The sequence below is a fragment of the Macaca mulatta genome, chromosome 15, assembly GCF_049350105.2.
Source record: "Macaca mulatta isolate MMU2019108-1 chromosome 15, T2T-MMU8v2.0, whole genome shotgun sequence".
Lineage (NCBI taxonomy): Eukaryota > Metazoa > Chordata > Mammalia > Primates > Cercopithecidae > Macaca > Macaca mulatta.
Genome location: NC_133420.1, coordinates 40,174,607 through 40,187,793, shown reverse-complemented (window position 1 = coordinate 40,187,793; position 13,187 = coordinate 40,174,607). Strand labels below are relative to the sequence as shown.

General features: G+C 34.9%; 1 pseudogene; it reads right to left on the bottom strand.

Annotated features, from left to right (window-relative positions):
* Positions 1-12,068: 12,068 nt before the first annotated feature.
* On the bottom strand, positions 12,069-12,587 carry LOC702147 (translationally-controlled tumor protein; annotated as a pseudogene).
* Between the last annotated feature and the right edge of the window lie 600 nt (positions 12,588-13,187).

Genomic DNA, 13,187 nt, shown 5'->3' with positions numbered 1-13,187 from the left:
GACATTCAGTCTTATTGGAACAAATTGTCTCTTGAGCATTCTACTTAATTCAATTTCCATCTGCTTTTAAAATATAATAACATTTCTTGAGATAATTCAGTTATTATTCTATCAGAAGTGTAGAAGTAACAGCCAGACTTAGGATGAAAAATAAAATCATATGAAATTCAATGACCTAATTGACAACTGTTCTCTCTCTCTTTCTCAAACATACACATACACACACACACACACACACATACACACCCCCCACGTGCACCATGAACTTTTTCATTATTTCCTAACAAAAGCAATGGAGATTTTTTTTTTCTTTTTTAAAAAAATCTAGTTTGTGTTAGAATTGCTAGACTCAATATTATATAAATGAATGCTAGAGGAAAATTATAACATTGTTTCCAATTTTTAATACTAGTACTGCCAATATGAGACCCATTGACCAGAAGGAAGTACTTTGTTCTATACAAATACTATATTCCATTCTTACTATGCACAGTAAGTTATAGAGAAACTTCTTTGTTACTTCATTTCACTCTCCCAAAAATCCTGTTAGCAGTTGCATCTATCTGCTTCCTACAGCCCAGTGATATTAAGAAAATTGGCCAAAGTTATATGACTGGAGAATGGTTGAAACTAAGATGAAAACTAAGTATTTGGATGTCAATGCTATTAACTTTTAAAATATATTATAATTTGCTCTTTCAGTTTAAAAAACACAGTGAAACTATATCAGAATTAACAAATGGAGTATTTTATAGGTAATTCAATTATGTCCTGATCTTGATAAGTTTTGCAACCTCAAATGGGCTGGCAAAAAATTCGGAATATAATTAGCTCGGTTTTGAGCAAATCATTCTAACTTCACTAATAATATTTAGGGTATTCCTGTGGTGGTAACGCATGATGTTATGGTTATAGGACAAATAAATAGTTGCATCCTAGTTTTATTTATTCTCTGTTTGTTCAAAGGATTCCACAAATGATAAACACATAAAAGATAATGGCAAATGAAATACAAAGTACTTTTAATTACTTGTCAAGCTCCTACCTAAAATGCCGATGAAAATGATTACAACAATCTGTGAAATGGCAGATACTTTAACTTAAATGCTAAAATTTGAAATGCACCAGACTCGAGGGATTCTCTCTTCTCTTAAGTTAAAACCCAAACATGCACTTCTGGAAATTTATCAAAGACAAAAAGTACATGTTATGAACTGAATGCTTGTGTCGACCTCAAAGTTCACATGTTGAAAATTCTACCCTTCAAGGTGATGGTTTCAGGAGGTACAACCTTTGAGAGGTGATTAGGTCACTAAAGTAGAGCCTTCAGGAATGGGATTCATTTTCTCATAAAATAGACCGTGAAAGTGTATTCATTGTTCTACCATGTGAGGACATGGCAAGAAGGCACTAGAAAGTGGACCCTCACCAGACACTGAATCTGCTGAAAACTTGATCATGGACTTTGCAGCCCTCAAAACTGTGGGCAATAAGTTTCCATTGTTTATAAGTTACCCAGTTTATGGTATTTTGTTATAGTAGCCTGAATAGACTAAGACAGTGCATGAATACGTACCAGCCAGCTTAAGAAAAATAATATAGGACTTTCATGGAGACTTTGTGGCATTTTACACATCTTGATGGACACATGAGGGAAGAAAGACTAGCCTCTTTTAAATGACATTTAAATAATCAATGACCCTTCTCTTTATTAAATATGACTGGATCCCTTTTTTAGAATGTGACACATCATATCAACAATTCTTGATAAACTAGAGATTTAGTGAATTATTGAAAAACAAATATATTTTTCTTTCTATAGGCTTTCAAGGTTGGATATGAAAAGCAAAAATTAATGAAAATATGACATTCCCAAATGGGATTTACAGAATTCACAATCAGTAACCTTTATTAAATAATCAGACACAAACCAAGTAGTTATTTAATTTTGGATACGGTGCAATAGTTAATCCAAATGTGATCAGATCATCATATCTCAAATATATGTTCCATGAAATGTAATCAAGAACTCTGAAATTTTACTTAATTCTATTTCTAGAAATATCCAATTAATTAATGTTTTAGAGACACCATCTCACTCTCTTACCCAGGCTGTAGTGCCGTGGTGCCAGTGTAGCCCCCTGCAGCCTTGAACTCTGGGGCTCAAGCAATCCTCCCACCTCAGACCCCTCAGTAGCTGGGATTACAGGTGTCTTTATTGCCAACATGATAGTATTAAGCAGTGGGGCCATTGGAGGGTGACTAAGTTATGAGGGCACAGCCTTCATGAATGGGATTAGTCAACTTAAAAAAGAGGTGCAAGAGAGTTGTTTGCCCGTTCTGCCATGTGAGAACACAGTAAGAGGCATCATGTACGAAGCATAGTGTGAGCCTTCACCAGACAGCTAATCTACTCAATTTGACAGTGAACTTCCCAGCCTCCAAAACTGTGAGAAATAAACTTCCATAATTTATAAATTATCCAGTCCAAAGCATTTTGTTACATCAGCCTGGATGAACTAAGATTATATTTATATGTATATACAAGGTATACATGTGCATATATAAACATAAGTACATACGATGTATACATGTATATATATAAATGCACATGCACATACATATGGAAATAATATTCTTTATATATGTCTAGGAAAATCTCTTGGAGAACTGAAAAATAAACACACACACACATACATACCATGCTTATGGACAGTAGAATGTTTTAAGAAAGAGCTATGATGTCTAGTTTGGAAGCAAATGAGAAGATCTTATTCTTATTTAAGAGATATAAAAATAACTAAATAGATAAAAATGACTGAATTAGGAAAAAGAGAGAATGCTATGGGCTGATTGTTAAGAGACATGCTTGAATGTTTGGAATCTCCACAAACTTTTGTTTATTTAATGTAAGCAGTTAGCTTTCTGATTCTCATATTCCACATATCCACAAATAAGACTCAAAGCTTTATTCTGTATTATCAAAACACAAAATAAATGTAGATGGAATTTAAAAGCCAAAGATGTTACAAAGATTTTGACTACATGATGACATCAAAAAGACAATGAAGTCTATGTTGAATAAGACAAAGGACAAAATGTGATGTAACAGATACCGTCAATACTCTACCAAGCTCTCCTTAGATCCTTTATGCAGGTCCTGTGTGCCCTGCTCTGTCTTTTGAGTCATTCATTTCTAACAGTGAGCACCTGTGACTAACTTTGAGGATGACTGTTGCATTATCACAGCACTTGCTTGGAAGGTGCAGATACTCAAAAGTATTAGACAGTCTTTATCTGCCTTTGATTGTTCTTAGCCAATGACTCTCTGTTGTAGGAGTTTCAATGCCTAGCTCCTTGGCCACAAGTACACAAATTCTGATAATAAGTTACTAAAGAGCTTTCCCCAGGGACTTCCCTCAAGCATTCTTCCTTGAAATCACTCAATTGCTTTGCATCCTCTTCTGTTCTGTCCTAATTTCCTATTACCCTACTAGATTGTTCTGGAAAGTCACTCATGAGGACACGGTTATCTCAGAGTCTTCTGGGAAACTCAAAATAAGACAGATGATGATTCCTCCTATTATATATCACTTTATGGTTTTCTTTATTATATTACTTTATCTTCAATTCATCTTGTGAGGTGTTTATTTCAAAAATGGAAACGGTGAACCTCTAAAGGTTAAGTAATTAACCGGATATCATACAACAATTCAAGTGCAAAGTCAAAACTTAAACTTGAACCTTTCTCAGAATGTTAGAATATATATATTTTTTCAGTGACATCTATCCAAATGTATGTTATTACTGAACACTTTCATTTGCAAGATAGTTCCCCTTGTTTGATGGGAAAAATCTTGGCTTAATATCAAACACCATGGAGATATGAGATAAAAACAACAATTTTAGGGAAAGATAAGTTTATTTTACTTGCCTATAATATCTGAAGATGTAAGATCCTGTGAAATAAAGTTTTTAACAAAATGTCTTGTTACTAATAGTAAGCGTGACTTTGAATGACCCTAAAATGAAAGAAAAATATGGATAAACTACATTTCTCCAAGAGACAATAAAAACATCCTGTTTAACTACCTATCACTCTATCCAATCTGATGGACACTTAAAATATCACCTCTAGTGATTGCATTTGAAAGAAAATTACTTGAACATTTTAATCTTTTATAAGTTTATAAGCAATAAACTGAAAAGCTAAAGTCATTGGTTAAATAAACGGACTACTTGGTTACAAAAACAAATGTGAACATAGACTTTTTTTCTTAATTTCTGAATATTGATTTAAACTGACTGCCTACCGTTAAAAAAACTCACCAGTTGTGCTTACCTAGCTGTTTTCCTGAAGTATAAGTGAGAGGCAGAGATCTTAGTTTTTGATCATTTTCTGTTTTGCTAAGAACTCTTGAATTCTACAGAATATCTATAGTAAAAGGAATATGGTCCCTGTGTCAGTTGTTTAAACTCTACAGTAATCAGAAATACATAACCTTTTAAAAAAATGTGCCGGGCATGGTGGCTCATGCCTGTAATCCCAGCACTTTGGGAGGCGGAGGCAGGAGGATCACCTGAGGTCGGGAATTCGAGGCCAGTTTGGCCAACATAGTGAAACCCTGTCTGTACTAAAAATACAAAAAAATTAGCTGGGCGTGGTGGCGGGTGCCTGTAATCCCAGTACTTGGGAGGCTGAGGCAGGAGAATCGCTTGAACTCGGGATGTGGAGGTTTCAGTGAGCTGAGGTCACACCATTGCAAGCCAGCCTGGGCAACAAGAGCAAAACTCTCTCTAAAAAAGAAAAGAAAAAACAAAACAAATGCATTGACAACTCTACCTTTAGTCAAGATAGAGTAACTGGTACTGGACTGAGTCTCTTAAAGCAAAACTAGAGAACTGGACAAAATGTATGAAATGTCTTCAGACATTGGACAGAATTCTGACCTCTGAGAAAAAGAGAAACTCAAGGGAGTTAAATGATTGCTCCAGTTTTCTACCGAAAGTCATTTCCCAGCTGTAGCATAAAAGAGGCACAGTTTAGTAGTCTTATTGAGATGAACACACAGGAATGAATTTGGAGAAGCTAAAGTGGCTGACATATGTAGGGCAAATTATCAAAGAGAAGAGTACTCAAGAATTTGCATAGAGTCTCCCTCAGTCTATTGCTAAATATCAGTCTCTAAATGTGCAGGATTAGAATGTAGGAGATTAGGCAAGGAACAATCATTGGTGATAGAACAACTACTTATGAGTCAAACAACTCCCGGAGTTCACAAACATTTGGGAAGCACCCAAGTTCTGGTTACACAAAAAGGAGGAAGCATTATGAGTACCTGGAGCATTCTTTAAGAACCCAGAAAGCCCAAAACTTTAGAGTAGAAATAAACTACCCTGAATTAAAGTTGTTTGGTGGGAAAATATTGGCTTTATATCAAACACCACAGATATATAAGATGAAAACAGTTTTAGAGAAATATAAGTTTATTTTACTTGTCTACGATACTTGGAGACAGAAGACCCTGTGAAACATGTAGACACGCTAGCAAAACTTAAAACCAGTAAATTGCCTACTTTCTTAAAAAATCCACATTGGTTAAAGAAAAACAACAAAATCCAGCATAAATCAGTCAGTAGCAACAAAGCAAGAAATATTAGAGATGGTAAGATTAGTAAATGAGGTCTCAAAGCACACATTATAGATGTAAATATCTGCAAGGACTTAAAGGAAACATAAATACAATGAAAAGTAAAAAGAAAAAAATTTAAAGACCAAGGGGGAAATATCTAAAGTTGATAAAGATATGTAAAATGAAAAAATCACAAGGTAAGCTTAAAAAAAATTTGGATATTATATTAAAAAATTGAAGATATTTCAGTTGAAACCAAACAAAATAAAATGTAAAGAGAAAAATGACTGAAATAAATTAACAGACCCTCAGTAAACTCTGGGGCAACATCGAGAAATGTAACAAAAGTGTAATTGGAGTACCAGAAGGAAATGGAAGAAAATGGAAAAGAAGCATTAAAAATAGCTTAAAATTTCTAAATGTTGTAAAAATATATGAAACCATGTATCCATGTAGACCAACAGAGCTGAAGGAGGAGAAACACAAATAAAACCATAACAATGGACATAATGATTAAGTTGCTGAGTGCTAATTATATATATAAAAAACGTAAATAGTCAAGACAGAAAGCTGAAGCTTTATGGGCTTATAATATCAGAGGACAGAGTTTGAGATAACCTGGCTTCTCTAGAAGCATGGGAATTACAGAGAAGGGGAGCACCTCTGAACAGGTGTTTTAAAAATCAAACTTTTGGCCAATAGTCAAATAATTCAGGTCCACGTGAGGATCTTAGAGATTAGGGGAAAACAAGGAGCAGTTGGAAGCTACATGAACAGAACAGATACATCATCAAGTGCAATAATGGCGGAGACAAAATTTGCAGTTTAAGTTTTGTGATATTAATTCTATTAAAACAAAAGCAACAAGAATCCTCAGAAGAAACTAAAAGAATTCAGACGCACTATGATTTATTTTATATAATGTCCAGTTTAGTTTTCAACCCAAAGTATTAGACACAAAAAGATTCTGGACAGTGTGACACATTTCCATGAAAATAAGAATTCAGTCAATTGAGATCAGAGATTAGATTGATGCAACAAATAACTACAAAAATTACTAAAAATATGTAAAGAAAAATATGGTTTTGTATCAGTGTGTAAACATATAAGTATTCTAAGAATTAAAACTAACTTAATAAAAATTTTACAGCTAAAATGTGGCCAAAATTATTTACTGAATGAGTTTGTGAACACATTGTGTCTATCAGAAGAAAAGGACTTGTGAACTTGAGTAAAAATTAGTAACATTTTCATTATTGGAATAATAGGGAAAAAATATATATTTTCAAACTTAAAATATTTAAGTTCAAGAGTACAAGTGCAGGTTTGTTACATAGGGAAACTTGTGTCATGAGGGTTTGTTGCACAGAATATTTCATCACTCAGGTATGAAGCGTAGTACCCATTAGTTACTTTTCCTGATCCTCTCCCTACACTCACCTTTCAGCCTCCGAAAGGTCCCAGTGTCTGTTGCTCTCCTCTATATATCCATATGTTCTCATCGTTTAGCTCCCACTTAGGAGTGAGAACATGTGGTAGTTAGTGTTCTGTTTCTGTGTTAGTTTGCTAAGGATAATGGCCTCCAGCTCCATCTATATCCCTGTAAAGGACATAATCTCATTTTTTATTATGGCTGCATAGTATTCCATGGTGTATATGTACTACATTTTCTTTTATCCAGTCTATCATTGATGGGCAAAGATTTCATGTCTTTGCTATTGTGAATAGTGCTGCACTAAACATACGTTTGCGTGTGTCTTTAAAATAGAGAGATTTATATTCCTTTGGGCATATGCCCAGTAATAGGATTGTGGGGTCAAGTGGAGAAAATATTAAAGAAAAATCTTAGTAGAAATAATAGATAAATATATTCCAGTTGTGTTTGAAAAACATTAACATGCAAGTTCAAGAAGCTCGACAAACATCAAATAGGATAAACTCTAAGAAAACACCTTTGCATCAAGTCACAGCCAAAACACTAAAGTCTGAAGATAAAGAGAAAACCTGGAATAATCTGAAAAAATATATATTCCTTATAAGGAACAACACTATGATTAATAGCCAATATTAATAATTATAAAGATCAGAGAACATTGGAATAACACATTTAAAGCAATGAAATAAGGAGTCAAAAATTTACATACATAAAAACTATCCTTTAAAAAGCAAGGTAAAATAAAGTATTTTCAAATAAACAAAACTGACATGACCAGCTGTCGGCAGATATTCCCTACCGTAAATTAAAGAAAAACCTTATGTCTGAAGGGAAATGTTAACAGATAGCAACTCAGATGTACAGGAGGAAATGAAAAGCAGTAGAAATAGTAAATATGAAAATAAATATAAACACATACAAATATACACATACATAGAGTTCTTCTATAAATTTATGGGAGAAAAATGCCTTACTATTTAAACAAACTATAACTTTTTTGTTTTTATGAAGTTTTAAAATTTAATATATGTGATGATAGTTATAAGCATTGGGGTTAGGCATGGATGCATATTGTTTACAGTCTTCTTTATTTTATCCAAAATAATTCATTATTAACTCTAAATATATTGAATTATTTTGGATAAAATATTGGGATAACTTAAAGAGGCATATCATCACTCTTAGAACAACCACTGAAACGTTATATAATGAGATGCAGCTCAATGAACAATTGGAAAATGTTAGAAATACCATTTACAATAGCATTAAAAACCATAAAAATTGAAATAAATGTAATTAAAAATGCGTTACACAACAATTAAAAAAAATGATGACAGAAATCAAGTAAGACCACATAAATGAAGAGATATACTACGTATACTACTGGAAGGTTCAATATTTTAAATACAGCAGTTCTCTTGGAATTGTCTATAGATTTAGGACAATTTTAATAAAAATATCAGTGTATGTTTTTGTTGACATTAATAACTTAATTTAAAAATATATGGAAATTCAAATCACTTAGGCTATCCAAGACAATTTTGGAAAAGAACTATCTTGGGAGACTCAAACTGTTTTTGTGTCTTACTGTAAAACTCCATTAATCAATGCAGCTTGATATTGGAAAGCAATACATTCCAGAAATATATCTAAATTTATATTTGTAGACCAAGAGCTTTGACTAAGTTACCAAACAATTCAATGGGAAAAATATTTTTAACAAATTGCACGAGAGTAACTGGACATGCACATGGGTAAAATAAATTTTGATAGCTACCTCACATAATATGCAAACAATACTTCATGGCATCATGGACCTACATGTAAAATATAAAACTATATAGGAAGTAGCAGAAAAACAAATAGAAGATCATCTTTTAAAATTTTATGTGAAAGCCATCTTCTAAAATGGCTCCCAATAATTCCCATCTTCTGGTATTCATAACCTTAGGTTGCCTGTTCTTGAGAGTGGATTGAATCAAGTGACTGACTTTGAATAAATAGAATACTACCATGTCCAAGATTAGATTACAAAGGAGTGTAACATTCTATTTCGCTTGTCTTGCTTGTGACATCTGCTGAAACAAGCAGCTATGTTTTGAGGTGTTACATAGAGAGGCCACAGACTGAGGCCCTCAGTCCACCACACCATGAGGAGCTGAGTCCTGCTAATATCCACATGACTGAGCTTGGATGTGAATCCTTCCTTAGCTGACCCTTGAAATGATGGCAGCCCCATCAGACCCCTGGAAAGCAGCCTTGTTAAACAACAGCAGCAACAACAAGAATTGAGCTGTGCTAAGGGTCTTTGACTCTAAGAAAATTTGTATAATAAATACTTCCTGTTAGTTATAATAAATTCATTTTAATAAATGTAAACTGTGGGATAAGAAATATGGCTTTTTAAAGATGATAAGCTTTGGTGCAGTCACATAGTGATGGATAACTAATACACTTGGAATGAACAATTTTAGGCAGAACACAGAACACACAAACTATAAAAGAAAACAAAAGTATAGACTTCATTGAAATTTAAAAATTCCATTTCTCAAGCAACTACTAGGAAAATGAATAGACAGACCACAAACTGCCAGGAATTGAAACTACAATGAGATGCCACTGCCATTCACTGTTATTATTTTAAAACTTAAAGACAACACCAAATACAAAAGGTGGAATAACTTGACTCTCATGTATGCTTTTGGGAATAAAATCATACGTTACAAATACATTAGAAAATGATTTAGGCTGGGTGTGGTGGCTCACATCTGTTATCCCAGCATTTTGGGAGGCCCAGGCCAAGGCAGGCAGAACACTTGAGGTCTGGAGTTCGAGACCAGCCTGGCCAACATGGTAAAATCCTGTCTCTACTAAAAATACAAAAATTAGCTGGGCGTGATGGCACACCTGTAATTCCAGCTACTTGGGAGGCTGAGGCACAAGAATTGCTTGAACTCAGGAGGTGCAGGTTACAGTGAGCCGAGATCGTGCCACTGCACTTCAGCCTGGGGGATGGAGTAAGACTCTGTCTCAAAACAAAACAAAGAAACAGAAAAAAAAACCAAAACAGACATGTAACCTATATGCACCAATTTTACTATAGTCAGCAATGTTTCCCCCCAAATTTATGTTCATCTGGAACCTCAGACTGCTACCTAATTTAAAAATAGAATATTTACAGATGTTTTTAGTTAAAGATCTTTAAATGAAAGGACTCTGGGTTTAGAATTGGCTCTAAATTCATTGATTGGTGTCTTTATGAGAGAAAGGAAAGGTAAGATTTGCAAATAAAGACATCGAAAAGAAGGCCACTTGAAGATGGAAGCCAGCATTGGAGTGGTACAGCACAATCCAAGAAATGTCAAGGATTGATGGGAGCTCCCAGAAGCTGTGAAAAGGCAGGGAAGGGTTCTTCCCCAGAAACTTCAAAGGAAAGTTGCTCTGCCAACAAGTGATCTCAGACTTCTGGCCACTGAGAAAGAATAAATTTCCATTGTTTTAAGCTATGAAGTGTGTGGTAATTTGTTATAGCAACCCTAGAAAACTAATACATACTTCTGGGCATTTACCCAAGAGAAAGAAAAACATATATCCACAAACAGACTTGAACACAAATGTTCATAATGGTTTTATTCATAACTGTGAAGCATCTATATGTTCCTTGACAACAGAATGGATACATAAATTGTGATATATTTATATGATGGAATACAAATCAGTATATTAAAAAACCCACAAACAAACAAACAGAAAATCCTCATGCAACAACATGAGGAAACCTCTAAACATATGTTGAGTGAAAATAAAACCAGTCACATAAGAATATCTTTTGTATGCTTTTATTTATATGAAGCACTAGAATAGGCAATCAGAGCTTTGGTTGCCTCAGCAATAGTGGGAGGCATAATTAATGGGAAATGACATAAAGGAAATTTATGGAGAGATGGGAATGTTCTACACTTTGATAAGAGTGTGGATTATGCTAGTAAAACATTTATGATTTTGTGCATTTCTCTATGGAAAAATTATATCTAAATTACATTGAAAATACTTCAGTTAAAAAGCAAAAAAATATTTTGTAGTACAAAAATAGATAATACAAGACAGTGTATGCTGGAACTTAAGACTGGGAGCCAGAATGCAAACATTATTTTAGGCAATATATGATGTGCTTTTTTTTTTTTTCTTTCCAACTGAATTAGTCTCCTTTTATTCTCTTGGTAATCTCTTCCAGTTAACTAATTCCATTGTCAGTGATGAAATGTGTAAAGCTCCACTTCAGATGTTGGCACTGCTATGAACATGGTCTTTCCCTTTATTGCAACTCACAATCAAAACCTTTGATTCTTCTGTATATTCCAGTCCCAGAAGTAGTTTCCACTGTAGAAGTTAATTGATGAGTCTTATTCTTTCTAGTAGTAGCTTACAACCAGGCACTAGCTTCTCCAGGAACACTACAGGATGAATTTAGTTTAAATATGTATTAAACTAAAAGGCATTCTCTCAACTGGGTTAAAATGCATTTTACTTTTAGACAACCTACGTGACTTGTTTTTCTTTCTTCTTTTTTGAGACGGAGTCTCACTCTGTTGCCAGGCTGGAGTTCTATCTCGGCTCACTGAAACCTTCGCCTCCTGGGTTCAAGCAATTCTCCTGCCTCAGCTTTCCGAGTAGCTGGGACTACAGATTCGCGCTAATTTTTGTATTTTTAGTAGAGATGCGGTTTCACCATGTTGGCCAGGATGGTCTCCATCTCTTGACCTTGTGATCCACCCGCCTCAATCTCCCAAAGTGTTGGAATTACAGGTGTGAGTCACTGCTCCCAGCCAACATGTTTTTCTTAAAAACAATGCCTCCACTCTGAATGAATTATGGTCAAAATAAATGAAGAGCTCAAGATGGCATCAGTCCCATTTGTCTTAAGTCCTGGTGTTGTGTGGATGACAATTAGAAGCCAGTTATGACGACAGGTGATAGATCCAAACTAATTGCCAAATTTGTTAATATTTTTCCATTTCCAAACCATCCCTAAAGAAAATCATATGTGGGGTCACACCATCCTCACGGTAGTCCAGTAGAGCAACCATGCCATCTGAATTCATGTTTTCACCAATACAGAACTGGTAGTTTTTGAAATTAACAGGGATGTGCTTGATTTGTTCTGCAGCCCCTGTCATAAAAAGTTTTACTCTTTCTGGTCTCTGTTCTTCAAGTTTGCCTTTGATTGATTTCATGTAATCTTTGATGTACTTCTTGTAGGCTTCTTTTATGAAACTTGTTTCCTGCAGGTGATGGTTCATGACAATATCGACAGCAGTGATTACTGTGCTTTTGGTACCTTCGCCCTCGGGGCCCTCAGCGGAGACATTCCCACCAATGAGCGAGTCATCAATGATACCTTCTATCCTACTGACCATTTTCCCCACCACCTCCCAGCACTGCCCGTCCGCAATCTCACGGATCTTGTAGATGTAGGAGAATATCTCGTCGTGGCTGATGAGGTCGCGGTAGATAATCATGATGGTAACTGAAGGGAGACTACGGCGGCACTAGCTTAGCAGGAGCCGGAAGCTCCAAGGGAGCACGGTGTAGCCAGAGCAGCATTCAGTGGAACCGGCGAGCGGGGGGAAAAGCATGATGTGCTTTTAGAGCAGCGGGTTTGCATCCAGAACTTGACTTGAATCCTACTCTAATGTTTCATATCTGTGTGAACTTATGCATGGTACATAAATGCTGAACCTCATTTTTTGTTATTTGTAAATGGAGGTATTTATACCTACATTGCACATACACAGTAGGATGTACTGAAATAAAATAGTGCATATAAAGTGCTCAGTGATTTGTAGACGTGATACAGTAAATCTTCACTTCAATGGTTCTCAGATTTCCCATGACTAATGGAGTACTGCTAGTGATTATCAAAGTTGATTTTCACCAATACCTGTCTAATGAAGATGTTGAGGGAATAGGGCTTGGATAGAAAATAAGAAAACAAATGGACAATGCAGGTATGGAAAGGAAAGCAGAAATAATATTTTTTAACACAAATAGTACCCAACTCAATTTTCTTTGGGGGTATATCTGGAATATAGAGACAAAGGATTATAAGTAATTATTCT